This window comes from Meleagris gallopavo, chromosome 3 (genome assembly GCF_905368555.1).
Source record: "Meleagris gallopavo chromosome 3, MGAL_WU_HG_1.1, whole genome shotgun sequence".
Classification (NCBI taxonomy): domain Eukaryota; kingdom Metazoa; phylum Chordata; class Aves; order Galliformes; family Phasianidae; genus Meleagris; species Meleagris gallopavo.
In genome coordinates, this window is record NC_139406.1 from 56,957,200 (window position 1) to 56,971,809 (window position 14,610).

Genomic DNA, 14,610 nt, shown 5'->3' on the forward strand with positions numbered 1-14,610 from the left:
TCAGATCAGACAAGCAGTTTAACAGCAGAAAACATTGTTGGATGATTTCTCACCTATAATTCTGGAATGCTGTAGAAATATTGTTTTTGAACAAAAATTTTAAAAGAAAAATGGAGAGCCTTTGAAAAGGAAAGTAACCCCAATATGCTTGCTAGAAGATTAAAAAAGCAAAATTAGTTTTGAGAATAAATAATAAATTGTTTTCTTTGACCAATATTACATAAAGCCAAAAGGAAAACATTATTCTAAATGTTATTCTTTTCTGTTGCCTCAATGAGACAAATATCTTTTTCACTAAAAGTGCAGAAGAACAAATTAAAGTTACAAAACGCATTAGCTAGAGGTGGCACATCTAACTTCTCTGGGAATGTAATTTTTCAAGTCTGTACTTTAAAGGAAACTGGCAGAGAGTACTTTTTTAGGATATGGCTAGGACTATTGAGCCATACACTCATCAAATTTATGAGTAAGTATGAGGTTTTTACTTCCTTGTTGTCCATCTAATATTATTTTTAGTAAAATAATGGATAGAATAAAATTATGCAATTGAACCACAGGGCAATGTAGAAATGAGATCCAGTACAATTTTAGAAAATATGTTTCATGTGTTTAAACTTTGATGTCAGCTAAATTTGCACTTTGGTTTTCTTCTGGGTTGGAGAAGCTATTGCATATTTTCTAACATTTTATCAGAATGAAGGTTGTGAACAGGTGGAACGCATTTGTCTTGTCTCTGCATTGTCACTCTGCCTGCTCCTGAGGGAGATGGAGGAAAATCCTGAGCTAATAAATTAAACCCAAAAATTGTGCTACGGTACTGCTATGCCCAAGAGAAAATTCATGTTCATGTGGCAGATGGTTATAACTCTCTTATGGTAACAATTGTCCCTTCTTCCTAGCTCTTCATTTTATCCAGGACTCAATTTCCAGAAGAGTTTGAAGATATCTGGGCTGACTTCCCAGCTGCATCTCCTGTTAATTTTACAACAGCATCTTTCTGTGTGCCACTTCTCTGACACACATGTACACATCATGTTATCCCATACTTGCTTTGGAGTCTCTACTCTGTCTTTTAGACCTTGGGCCTGATCCAAACCTATTTAAATAACTGAGGAGACATCTGTGGAGTTACATGATTTCTGGATTGGGCCTGCAGCCTTGAAGTCATACTACGATAGATGTAAGTGTTCCTGTTCATGATCTTCAAGGGTTCCTTCCAACTCAAATGATCCTGATTCTTTGATATGCTCAAAACAGTATCTGAAATGTTCTCTTCTCAGCTTTATTCTCTTATTTCAGTAGTGCATCACTTCTGCAGAGCTGGACTGTATCTCTGTTCCTACCTAAAATTCTTCATAAAGGAAAATGACACATTTATCTTCAGTGCAGCCTGTTCCAGCTGGTCAACATGTTTTGCATTTTTAAGCCAAATCTGATCCGCTACCCAGGCACCTTAGCTAACAAACAGTCTGTGTATTCACTGGAGAGTATTAATTTCATACATTCTGTTTTCACTCTACATCTGAAGCGTTGATATCATGAGCAAAGTTATTTGGCTGTTGCCCCTTTATCAAATCCTAGCCTTCTAAAATTACATTTGACAGTTCATAAGCAAAGTCCAGCTAAATGTATGTTGAATAACACTCACTGAAATGCACAAATACACTATTAGGCTAAAATATCCAGTACAGAAATGGTGGGATGAAGTAATTCTGACAAATCTGTCTTTACCCTCCTCAAATTTGGTGCTCCCCAGCCAGTCCTATCCTTGCTGTTTTGTGAGCTGCTGGCTGCTTGGATTACCAGCATGATATAGCAGTGCATCAAACTTGGCTTTGTTTTCCCTTCTACTGTGGACCATTACCTGATCATGAGGGAATCTAAGTTGAAATATCTTTGAAATACCCTAATTATGAATCAGGATCCCAGAATTGGATCCCCAGAAGGTAGCCATTAAAATATTTCAAACAGTTAACTTTGCAATCTGCACTTCTTCAGTCAGTAAAACTTGTTTTCTAGCTACTGTATGCATGAATTATGGTGCTTTTTCAACCAAGAGGGATTAGTTTTACCTCCTTTTAACCTGCAGTGCTTGACACACCAGTAATTAAAAACTAGGCGATATGTGAATGCATTTTCCAAAGTAGGTAATTATTTAGGAAAAAAAAATCATTTTCTTAGTTTAAAAGAAACTCCTGTGAGTACAGAACAAATTAAAAAGGAAAAGGAAGAACTGACTGGGTCTGTTGTAGATTCCTGGAAGTGTTTTGGAAGAGTGTGGCTGCCTTCCTCTCTATTTACACCCCTTGTTCTCTACCTGGCTTGACCCCTCTACTTCAGTTTATCACAGTTGCGAAGGCACTTCTCAAGAGCCACATTTCTTTCTTTTTTCTAAGTCCATACTCCTTTGACTAACAATACAGACCACTTAGGATGCATATTCACTTATAGATATAAAGATTGTTCGGGAATATTTGATCTGGATTGAACTAGCGGCCAAGAATAGGAAAGGTGGAAGCCCTCAGAGTGTACTAGTATCTGTCCCAGCCTATCTTGATGCCAAACACTGAAGAGACAAGGTCTGAAGGGGCACTACTGAAAGCTGACAGGTCTGAGTTGCCCAGAAGCAGGAGGAATAAATCCCAGAACAATACAGCTCCCAGCAAGTTCATTTCCAGTATTTCTCGACTCATATCTGAACTGAGGTTTGAGCTAGCAGCTTTCTGATGTGTCAATCAAGCTTCTGCACCCAGACTACCAGGACTAATTTAAGACAAGTATTTACAAGAAATGTTGCCTGTTTCATAAGTACATTGTGGTACCTTCACCTTATCAATTTTTGACAGCTGTGGAAAGAAGAAAGACTGAATCTTCCCAGAAAACATTCTTAAAAATTTAATCTACTCAGTGTGTTCCTGTCCTAAATGTCTCAACTAGCTGTATATCCAAATTATACATATAATCTTCATTGCACTCAACACATTGCAACAGTGAAGAGTTCACTGAATTGGCTACTTTGGAACATGGACATCTTTTCACTGTGCACTATTTTTCATTCCAGAAAACACATTGAATTGCCAAGAGACTTCACCCTCTTGCATATGCTCCTGAGTGATCTAAATGTGTTCCTTGACTCCTATATTTTACATAACTCACCTAAAAACTTTAGTAATAAACGTGGTGATGAACCTCATTTCTATAGAAAAATTCCAATAGTGTGATTCACTTTTTAAACTTCCATAACTGGTGTTGTTATGTGAATTAAACTATTTTCTATCAAAATATATATTGGACAAATGCAAAAGGATCAACAATGGTGTCTTTCTGGCATCTTTCTTCTTTCTTCTTTCTTTTCCCTTCCCCTCTTATCAGATGCCATCTGCCCACACAAAAATTTGTCTGATTTTTAACAGCACAGGTTGTAATGTCATGTAAATACTATTCACAATCAATGAGCCCGTTTAACATCTCTATTTTTTCTATTTCATCTAGCAGCTTCATGTAGTTTTCTTTCATGACCAAATCTGAAACTCAAAAAAAGTGATAATTTTTAATGGTGCATGTTGGGAATCCAACAGGAATACAGGAGCTACGAACTACAATAAATACCGTCTAAGTACGTGTGGCGTATAGATGACTCAGCATCTTCTCCCTCTCAGGAATTCCAAGAAGATAATATTTTTGTGACTGTTTCATAAAAACAGTTGTTTTTTTTTCCTCTCAATCTCAAAATAACGTTCTTTGTACTCTTATGAACAGCCTGCCATTTTCTGGAAATAATTAGAAGGACTATAAAGTCATTCATGGCTGTTGACAAATGAGAACCAATTGCAAAGCCATCAAGTTACTCATGATATAAAAAGGGCAATTACTATAAATAACAAAATTATTCATGGTTTCCGATAAGATTTTTAAAATTGTCTTTCTCAGAGCAGTTACTATTTCAATCTAGAGTAACTTGAATATTTCAGTAGTAATGCTTCAGTAATCCTGAATAGCTAAGTCTAGTCAAAATCAAACATTTTATTGTTGTTTCACCAGTTAACACTCAAAAATGAAAAACAGGAAATGACTGGTCAATCTTTTGAATCTGAGTCAAAGATTAATGTTAGAATTAAAGAAAATTAAGCATCTGTTTTGTCAGTGAAGTTGAAGAAATAAATATATTATCCAAAATGATTCTCTGAAGAAAATACCATAGGAAATAACTCTTACTGTTGCCAAAAGGAATATATGCAAACAATTGTGACCATAAAATTTGTATTTATATTTCACTTCCACTGTATATCTCCACCTTGTGAGAAGTCAGTTGCAATTGTCTTCACAAGTAGAATTAAAAATAAAATCTCTTTGATGCAAAAATGAAATATTCATATCTGGGTTTTATTTTTTTGAGAACAAAAATTGAATTAACTACCTGTCAAGGGGATACAAACTCTTAACTATGAGAAAGTTAAACAATACCTAAGTCTAACTCTCATTACTCTCTATCCCTGTTAGAGTCTTCACTAGTAAAATTAAGCCCTTTAATGAAAATAAAATCCTTTTTTGCAGGGATATGTAAATATTGCAACAAATATTTGCTATGAATACTTACAATATTTACTAAGAACAATGTCCATCATAAAACTGAATAAAATCCAACACAACACAACTCTGTATTGCAACACAGAAATAATGGGTTCGCATCTTCTGTTTGTTGATACTGTTTGTATGGAGTATTCTGGTTTGAATAAACTATTAGAACTATTATTTGATAGTGAACGTGTGCTTCTTCAAATATGGCTTCACTGTCACACATAATGGATTCAACTGCAGCATTATGGGCAGAACAAGACCCTACAATGCTTGAATAGGCATTCTCTTCTGTGGACATTGCTGTGACAGAAAAATTAACAATATGACAATCTAAACACTGTTTTATTAATCTGTACATGAGAACAGACATCAGGTTTATTTTGAGTAGAATTTTGCAGTGAAACAGACTCTATAAGGATGTTTGTATCAAAAATAGTGCAGCCAGCAGGAGCAGGGATTTGATCGTCCCTCTGTACTCAGCACTGGTGAGGCCACACCTCGAGTACTGTGTTCAGTTTTGGGCCCCTCACAACAAGAAATATATTGAGGCCCTGGAATGTCCAGAGAAGGGCAACAAAATTGTGTGAGGTCTGGAGCACAAGTCTTATGGGGAGCGGCTGAGGGAGCTGGGATTGTTCAGTCTCGAGGAGGTTCAGGGAAGACATCATTGCTCTCTACACCTCTCTGAAAGGAGGTTGCCATGAGGTGGGAGTCAGCCTCTTCTCCCCTGTAACTAGAAATAGGACTGGAGGGAATAGCCTCAAGTTGTGCCAGGGGAGATTCAGGTTGGGCATTAGGAAATACTTCTCCAAAAGAGCATGGTGCTAGAATGGTCTGCTCAGGGAGGTGGTTGAGTCGTTGACCCTGGAAGTGTTCAAGAAGCATTTAGATGTTATACTAAGGGACGTGGTTTAGTGGGGAAATATTGGTGACAAGTGAACAGTTGAACTGGATGATCTTGGAGCTCTTTTCCATTTTTCGATTCCATGATTTTATTTTACAATATGTAGTAACTATTCTTACCCTGGCTTCCCCCTGCTCAGCTCTAACCTCTCCCAAAGCCTGGACACCAGGTTGGTTATGACTTTCAGTGATGTGCTGAGGAGAGGCAGTGACTCCCAACACAACAGTTCTCCTTGAGTTGGCAGGTACTGCATACATTGCTGAAAGTAAACTGAAGTATACCAGGGTAAAGGTAACAAAAAAACTACTCCAATAAAGCAGCCATGTGAAATCCCCATAGCATTGTCCTGATCCGCTATATTTTCCACTCTATGTATCAGTTTTTAATGCTTCATAAAGTTGAGAAGACATAGATACTAGAGAGCTAGTTGGCATCCTCTCCCTCCCTGATGTGGTTTGTCCATTAGGTCTGCAGGCACTGGGGGCATTTGGCTGCATCTAGTTCTCCTGCAGTGCACACTGGGAAGAGTGTGTCTGTAGAATAAGGCAACTGCTGCTTTACCAAAAGCAAAAATTGTAACAGAGAACCTCTTTTTCAATTCTTTGGACCCACTCCACCCTGGTATTGCTGTTGCAACATTCCACTCTTGAGACTGCTGTGAATCTCTCAGAATTAATGCTGAAGCCCATGGACCAAGTTATATTTCTATTGAAATCAAGTCTTATTAAAAACTTGGTTTCTTTATAGGCTACCTTTGTTTCCTAAGACATATTCAGTGCTCTCTGAAATATTCCTGAAAAATTTCCTGATATTGTAAGACGCAATATTCCTGTCAATGTAAAAAATATGATCTCTAGGTAGAGCTTTTTCTGGTGGTGGGCAGCAGTATGAACTATTGCCTGGAAATCCTTTGCAGTTTGTGTCTAAGTATTTACTGTCTCCAAATCTGTTTCCAAATCATGTGATCTGTATCTTGTGTAGAGGTTGGTGCACCTATTTCCTAAAGTTGGAGCCAGTGGGCAAGTATCCCAGGGTCCCTCTGGGGTGGTGAAACATAATGAGCACATTAGCATCAACCATGTTCTGTTTTCTGTTTTTCATTTCAGAAACCTCTCAAACCATCTGAAAACAGAGGCCTGTATGTTGCTGGGCAAAGGCTTTTCTGATCATACTGAGAATCCTGGAAGCTCAGTCTTTAGGGCCTATAATTAAATCTGTCAGTAGGTACTTGTGCACCATCATTTGAAAGGAATGCTGGTAGCAATCATTGTATCCAGAAGTAAATTTGAAATTGGAGCAGCTTTGTAGAGTTTTGTTAATGTTTTTTGAATACATTCAGCATTCTTTTTCCCACTTGGAGATGAAGAAGTGCTGTCCATCTTTCAATTTTTGTGCTAATAATGTAAAACTTGTACTTTATGTAGAACCAGTCAACAGCAACAAAAAAGCTTAATTAAGGGGTAGTAACTATTGTGATGTGCCTTGCTGGCTCAGTGCCCATTTACAGCACCCAGCACTGAAATAATCCTGAAAACTATTTACTGATCCTTTCCATTTTAACAAGGTGGGAAGAAACACAGTCAAAAAAGTAAAGAAAAAAGGCAGCTTACTGTCATGCCTTTCAGCCTGACCACAGCATTTCCCGCAGAGCAAGCACTGTCACAAGAAGCAGTGTGAGTGTGCTGGAAAAAGAGCATCAGAAAGTGTTCCCTGACACATCAGGCACATTTGAATTCCAGAGCACAATAACTGGATAACAAAGTTGTCAAACACACTCTGTCTTTAATCTAAGCTGATTTCTTGATTGCTCAAGTGGAAAATTAATTGAGAGAAAAGGTGCGGTATAATCACTGCAAGTAACTGCGTAAAACCTTGGCAAGTTTACAATCAATAACGTGCCAATTTTCTTTCTAATTGCTTTGCCACCAGTTTTGGACAGCTCTGATATGCTGGATATATGTTATTTTCAAGACAAGTTGCCTGTACATCAGGAAATCAACAGTTTTTAATGGTGAAATGTTGATTTGTTTAGCTGTGCCAAACGAGAAGGACAGATGATTGATGTCTGTTGTGACTGAGTATTCTCCCTCTTTCCCTGATAGCTAGGCTTTCTGCAGAAAGTGTGCTGTTCTTTACAGCAGTTTCTGAAAAGATTTCAACTGATACTGAGAATCCTCAGTCATCCAGCAGATCCCTTTCCTCCACCTTCTGGTGGTCCTGATGCAGTTATAGCAATGTTTTTTCCATACTAAAATCTCCACTTCTCCATCTTACAGATGCTCAGCCCCCAAACTGACAGCACAGTTTACTCTCTCTCATTTCTTAGATTTGTGTTAATAAATTTCGATGGCACTATTTCTATTAACTCCCAGATTAAGCCCAAATATCTACTTCACTGTCTTAATGAAGAGAATACAGACTTGCAGAAATGCAGTTTTTAAAATCTAACCTTGTGAAACTTGAAGGAAGATTCTACAGGAAAATTGCTTTCAGTGAAACTGCTTCAAGTGAAAACTTTATTTGATGGCCAGTGGTAAATGAACAGATCTTGCATAGACATTGTGAAGCTTTTAATTCACATGTGAGTATACTCTTTTTTTTTAAATTAATCCAAGCTTCTTTCTAGATGCTTTTTGATTCTCCAGAGCACCATGTCTCACTTGATACTCTCTCACAACGTCTTTTCTTCATATAGTTTGCAAGCAGAAATGTTGGAGGTAAAAAGAAAAAATGCTTTAACAGAATATAGCAGCAAATGACTTGAATAGGTTAGATCAAATATAGATTAGCAGAACATCCACAGAAAAACCACAAGCCGTGTTAAATAGAATTAACTCCTAAAATATTAATTGCATACATATTTCCCAACTTCAGGAAGCATTTTTGTGAAGGTTCATGCTTTATGGGACAGCAAACAATACAGACAGAGGACACAAGAAATGTGTCTTTCGCTTGATCTGCCTTGCACCAAATTGCCTACTTGAAGATTATAATACCTCTCAAAGCATGCTTTTGTAAAAGTGTGACTGTGTCTTGTCCCAGTTTAAAGCTGTGGGCATGTCAGAGCTCTCATGTGTGTTTTCCTAACATTTAGAAAGTCCTTTTAACTGTGAATATCAAATTCCTCCATTAGGTACTTCTGTGTTTTCAGATCAAGGCCAACATGATGATGTCACATTCTTGGAAAAATGGAAGAAGAAGGTGCATTTCTGCTTATTTAACTTTTATTTAACTTATTTATTTGACTATCTGTCAAAGCTAAATCAGATAGAAGTTGTTGAATATTCTCACACCTAAACAATGCTTTTTTGTTCAAGCAATATGCTTTGTGGCACTAAGCTCTTTTTTTATACACTCTGAACATCCTACTGACAAGATTTTATACTTCAGCCCTTCAGTAAAGCCAAACATCAGTGTCAGGATGCTCGCAGATAATGACTATCAGTAACAAGTATTTGTCCCAGAATTGCTATATTATACAGGGAAAGAGGAACTCTTAGATATGAGAAGAGGGCGGTAGTGCTAACCCTTTGGCCAGTACACTGAGAGGGAAAATGAACTGAGATAGAGTGAATTACAAAGAGATTTCACTGTACTGCTCAAAATCAGAAAATTCAGGCCTTTGTATTGTCTCTGGCAATTATTCTGAGTGATTCTGTGCATTTAAGGGTCCCAGAGGAGGGAATCCTTTTGTATAATTCAAAGGACCAGCCAAAGTGAAGCAATCTGCTACTTTGTTCTTCAGTTCAGGCGTGGCATAGAATTACTTGCAATGGATGTGAGAGTGCTAAATTTAAAGTAATGTAATGTAATGTAGTAATGTAAAGGGGACAGGCTGCGGGAGCTGGGGCTGTTCTGTCTGGAGAAGGGAAGGCTCCTCTTGAATGCAGACTTTCAGTATCTAAAGAGGGGCTATAAGAAGGAAAGGTACAGACTCTTCAGCACAGTCTGTTGTGATAAGACAAGGGGAAATTGTTTTAAACAAAAGAGGGGAGATTTCAACTGGATATAAGGAAAACTTTTTTAATGTGTAGTGTGCTGAGGCACTGGAACAGGCTGCCCAGAGAGATGGAGGGTGCCCTGTCCTTGGAGACACTCAAGGTCAGGCTGAACGGGGCTCTGAGTAACCTGATATAGCTGTAGGTGTCCCTGTTCATTGGAGGAGAGTTGGACTAGGTGACCCTTAAAGGTCCCTTCCAACCCAATTATCTACTTCTATGAATCTAAAGGTGACAGTAAGAATAGGATCTTGAATTCAATATTTGTGTATTCTGGAAGAGTTTAAAAATGTTTGCCTAATTTATCTTTCCTGACAGCCTTCTTGGAGATTCTGTTAATTACAAGCTCAATTTCTCCATGTAATTAAACATCTAAATAATAAAGCTCAATTCATTGTATTAAATGTTGCTGCTGAATGCCAGTGAACAGTTTGGTGTTTAAACAACAACAGCTCCTTCCTCCCCCATGTTCCTTGGAAAAGAAATTCAGAAGAATTAATAGTGATCTGCATATTCCATTATAAATCTGAATTATGTGTGATAGATATAAATATTCTCTCCAGATTGTTTGTTAATTTAAAATAACACAGTGGAAATCAAAGTATCTGCAGGGAGGGGGGAAAGAAATGTCTGAAAAAATCCTCTCTGATATATTTGACTGAAAGGAACTGTTGTCTTTTTCCCTTACGATTACTCCAATTCACACAATAATACAGATATTCCTGTTCACACCAAATTACTTTCACAGATAAAAGTATTTCATTGGTTTCACTTCTGGCATGGCTACTCACTTCCTTATGCCTGAGAAATATCAGCCTCTGTGTGGGTACCCGTACAGCCAGAGATTGGACAGTTAACCATAGCAATGTAAGTGATGGGCTGTATGGGAACAGCCAGAGCACAGATGATGTTTCCTGCTCATGTCTCCATACAATGCTTGACAATAAGGAGACAGTGTGGGATCTATGAAGAGATATGGCTCTTCAGGATTTTTGCTTTGCACTGCTAGAGTCTAGTTAACGAGATTTTATGCTAACAAGATGGTATAATAGCCCTTGTATCTAATTTAGAAATTCAGTTTTCTCCCTACAGAATGTTCTCAATATGAGGTTTAATCCAGGGTTAAACTCTTGCTGCTCTGTATTGTCTACGTTATTAATGCCTGCAAATAAAAATGACTGGTCTCCATAGCAACTAGCATCTAACTAAATCTAAGAAGAAATTTTCTTGCTTCTTTCTCTTTCACCAGATCAGACCAAGAACATGATGTCCTCACAGAATGAAAAGAGTGTTGTTGAAATATGCATCCCTCCAACACTACCCCAGCAAACCATCACAACTTTAATTTCTCTGTTGTTCATTTATCTTAACAATGTCACTGTTGCTATCATGATATTCCCAATGCATTATCATCTCTTTATTTATTATATAAAAGAATGGGGAAATTCAGATAATAAAATACACTTGCATTATGTTAGGATTCTGCATCCAGAAACATTCAGAGGAGTTGTATGAAAAATTAGCATGAGAAAATTTGTAGCTATTTTCTCTGCCATGACACTGAACTCCTGTCAGAACATTGCACAAAACCCATTATTCAGGCCAAGTGGTGCTGTTTTGTCTTGTATACTGACATAGGTAAGACTGAATTCTGGGTTTTGAAAACTGAAAATCAAATAATGAGAGAGAATACAGCATGACGTAAGTAGAGTGTATAATGTTTTGGGTCTGGGGCTACAATACTTGTGTTTCTTTACATGCCCTCCCTTTCTTCTCCCAGAAATTTTGCCCTACCAAAAGTTTAGGACTCTGGCCTTTTTTCCATTTTTTTTTTCTTCAGATTCCTGACAAAATAGCTAGTGGTAGTTCTTGTGCAGGTGTGTGGAAGTAATGAGTATGTCATATATGGATTTCATTTAGGTCTGTAAGCAACTGGATGCATTGCACTGGACTGCAGAGACTAGTTCCATCGTACAGGTGCAGGAGACACTGAGATGTCTTGTCATGTGGTACAGATATACTCTGAAACACATCAACTCTTGTGAAGAATATAGCTCATATGAGATGTGTCCTTGCACTTAAGTCACAGTGTATATACACACGTATTTGTATGTGGGACTTCTAAACCAAGCAATATAACCACCTATGAATTTATGTCCTCCAGAACTTTTTTTGCCCTTCATGTCCAAATTTAAGATGAAGTTGTTCTCCTCTGGGATGTGAAATGTAGTTTTAATAACTGATTCTATGATCCTTATCTTTTTTTTTTGGTATTATTATTTTATATCTAATTCTGAATTAAAGGCAGCCTTATGAAACAGGACTACTAAGTAGAGGACTTTTATCATTACAATTGAGTTCTGAAAACACAAAAGCTCTACAATTTCTGTCTTTGTCTGTCATTGTAAATAGAGTTGCAGAGATCTTTGCCATTTAGATATCTCTTTGAGTTTAGGAAGCTTAGTTTTTACATGTAAAGGGATTCTGATATCACTGAGTGTCAGAGACTGATGTCATGAGCTTGAGTTTTCATATGACTTTACATCACTTTCAAGGAAGTGATGAGCAATGTACTTACACCCTTCAGCAAATACAAAATGAAAATTTCTGAAAATAGCTAAAAAATCTATTTCTGTTATCTGAATCATAATTAAAGTACTATATACCGAGAAGATTTGTCTTTGTCAAGCAGAAATAGGGATGAATGGGTCATTTTTGAAGAAGGCAGAATATTTGAACTTAAATGACTATCTCACACACAGCTAGAGATGTACATGGACTCAAAAATACATGGACTCAACAACTGGCCACTTTTCAGTTAGCTCTCCAAGTCTTCTATATACTTTAGTAAGCTTGGTGGTGCCAAAAGCATCTGGAGGAATCAGCATTTTTCTTTCCAGTCTGCAAAATGCTTCCTTCTCAGATTGAAATGTAATTGATTTTGAGTGACATAGAAATATGAGGGAAAATACTGTGGGATATACTGTCCTCATGCTTATGGATGACTTTGACTTCTCTCTGGAGTGCAGATGCAGAAGACAGAAGGACAACAGAAATGAGATTTTCCAGCTCTTCCCTTATTTATCAGTGCCCCATGGTACCATGCTGTGTCGCAAGGATTTATTCAGGTATTAGTTGAATACAAAGGTTTATTTGTTAAAATGCTTCTTCTGATTGGGATGTGCTTGATAGAGATAGAAAGTGAAATTTGAGTATATGAGTATAGATGGTTTTAAAATTTCCTCCTTATGTTATTCATTCAAAATCATAAATCTACCTTTGTGGCCAGGCCTACCATGTTCAGCTATAGCATCTTGCCACCCTTCTGGCCATACGCCCTGCCAGCTGTGGATCTGCAAACAGCCAGAGAAGCATGTGGCCCTGATCATGATGCACTTTGGTTCCACCTTCAGCTCTTCCACCTAAAATGTGTCCTCAGGCCTTGCCTCAAGGCCTGCTGTTCCTGCATTTATTCCATAAGCCAACTGTCCTGCTATGCATGTTTCTACGTCTGTGCTATCTTGGTGTCACTGCCTCCTTATCCTTAAACAGATGATACTTCATCAAGCTAAAGAATATCACCAGACAGTTAGCCTGGAGTGAGAAAAAGATCCATGTGGTACTTTCCATAATGGAGGAAAGACCATTTTTGCAAATGCCAAACAGAGCACGCTCTCCAAGCCAGCATGAATTAAGAGTATTATTCCCTGTTTTAACCAGGGAATCTGTGGAGAACAGAAGGCAGATTTCCCTTGTGCACTTGCAAAATGCAGCACAGAGTAAGAGAACATCATTTCTGCTTGTCGAGATGGAGCAGGCTGACTTCAGCTGGCCATGAATGATAACTCCTGAAATGTGGGTGGAAGAACAAAGATGTCTATTGCTACAAGAGACAACGAGAAATAGTTTTCTGTACTCAATAGTCTTCAGGAGAATAACATGGAAGACTAATAACAGCATGAATTTCCCAGCAATAGAGACAAAACAGAAATTTTTAATCTCAGAGTCTTGTAGGATTACCGCAGGAGACTCCTTCCATCCCCCTGCTCTGAATGCACCTGTGTTGTCTTGGAGCACCAAAGTAGCTTCCTTGGCCACAAGAGTTCTGAGAAGGAAGACCATCAACAGCTGATAGACAAACCCAACAGCATCTACAGTGTTATCATCTTGTTGATTCACTCATCAGCAACAGATGAAGAAGCTGGAGAAAAGAGAAGCATCTGTGGGGTTATAAATGCTGGGCAGTGGGTTTGCTTCCCTCTAGACAGAACTCTCTGGAAGCCCTACCCTTTATTAGTCTGCAAGTTACAACAGATGCCAGCACAAATACAATCTACAGAGTCCTTAATATGTGGTGCAGGGTAGGACCACATGCTCAATTACTGGTATATTCATTACAGAGAGGAACTGGAACAAAAGAAGGTTCTGAAATGCTGGTAGGGTTCAGGGCATTGTTGTTCCTCAATGTGCTCAAAGCAGAGGGTAGTTGAAGTGTGTCTGGACAGCCTGGAGATGTCCTTTGAGCTTATGATACTGGTAAAGACCTGGTTGGCAGTTGGTGGGGTAAACCTTGGGAAAGTGTAAGATGACAAATGCAAACCAAAGCATTCTGATGGACAAGACCTGGAAATAAATACATTTTGTTTTTTACTAAATACAAAACAACATTTCTTAGAAACAGTGAAAATGTTACTGCTGTCACCTTCTTCCTTAAAACTTCTTTTTACGATTTCAGCCACTTGTGTAAATTAGTTTTAATTTCCATATTAAAGTAAAATTGTCAACATTTAACTTCCTGGTTATTTCAAGTCAGCACAAAGCCAGCACATCTATGTGACCTGAACTTCAAAAGCCAGATAATACTGAAGTATGGAATTATGTTTACTTTACTGTACAATTGGTATTGCAGATTAATAAAAAAAAATTGCACAGGTACAGAATTTCTGAAGTTTGTCACTTCGAAGTTTAGTCACATAAGGAAAAAACACATCAAGACGATAATCATATTTAATCACCACCATAGCAAAGCAGATGACCAGTAAAGGAGAGCAACATTTTATTGAGTTTTGAGCATGTGGGGAAAAAAAAAAAAACAACACAAAACAACCTATGGCTGTCACAAATGAATGT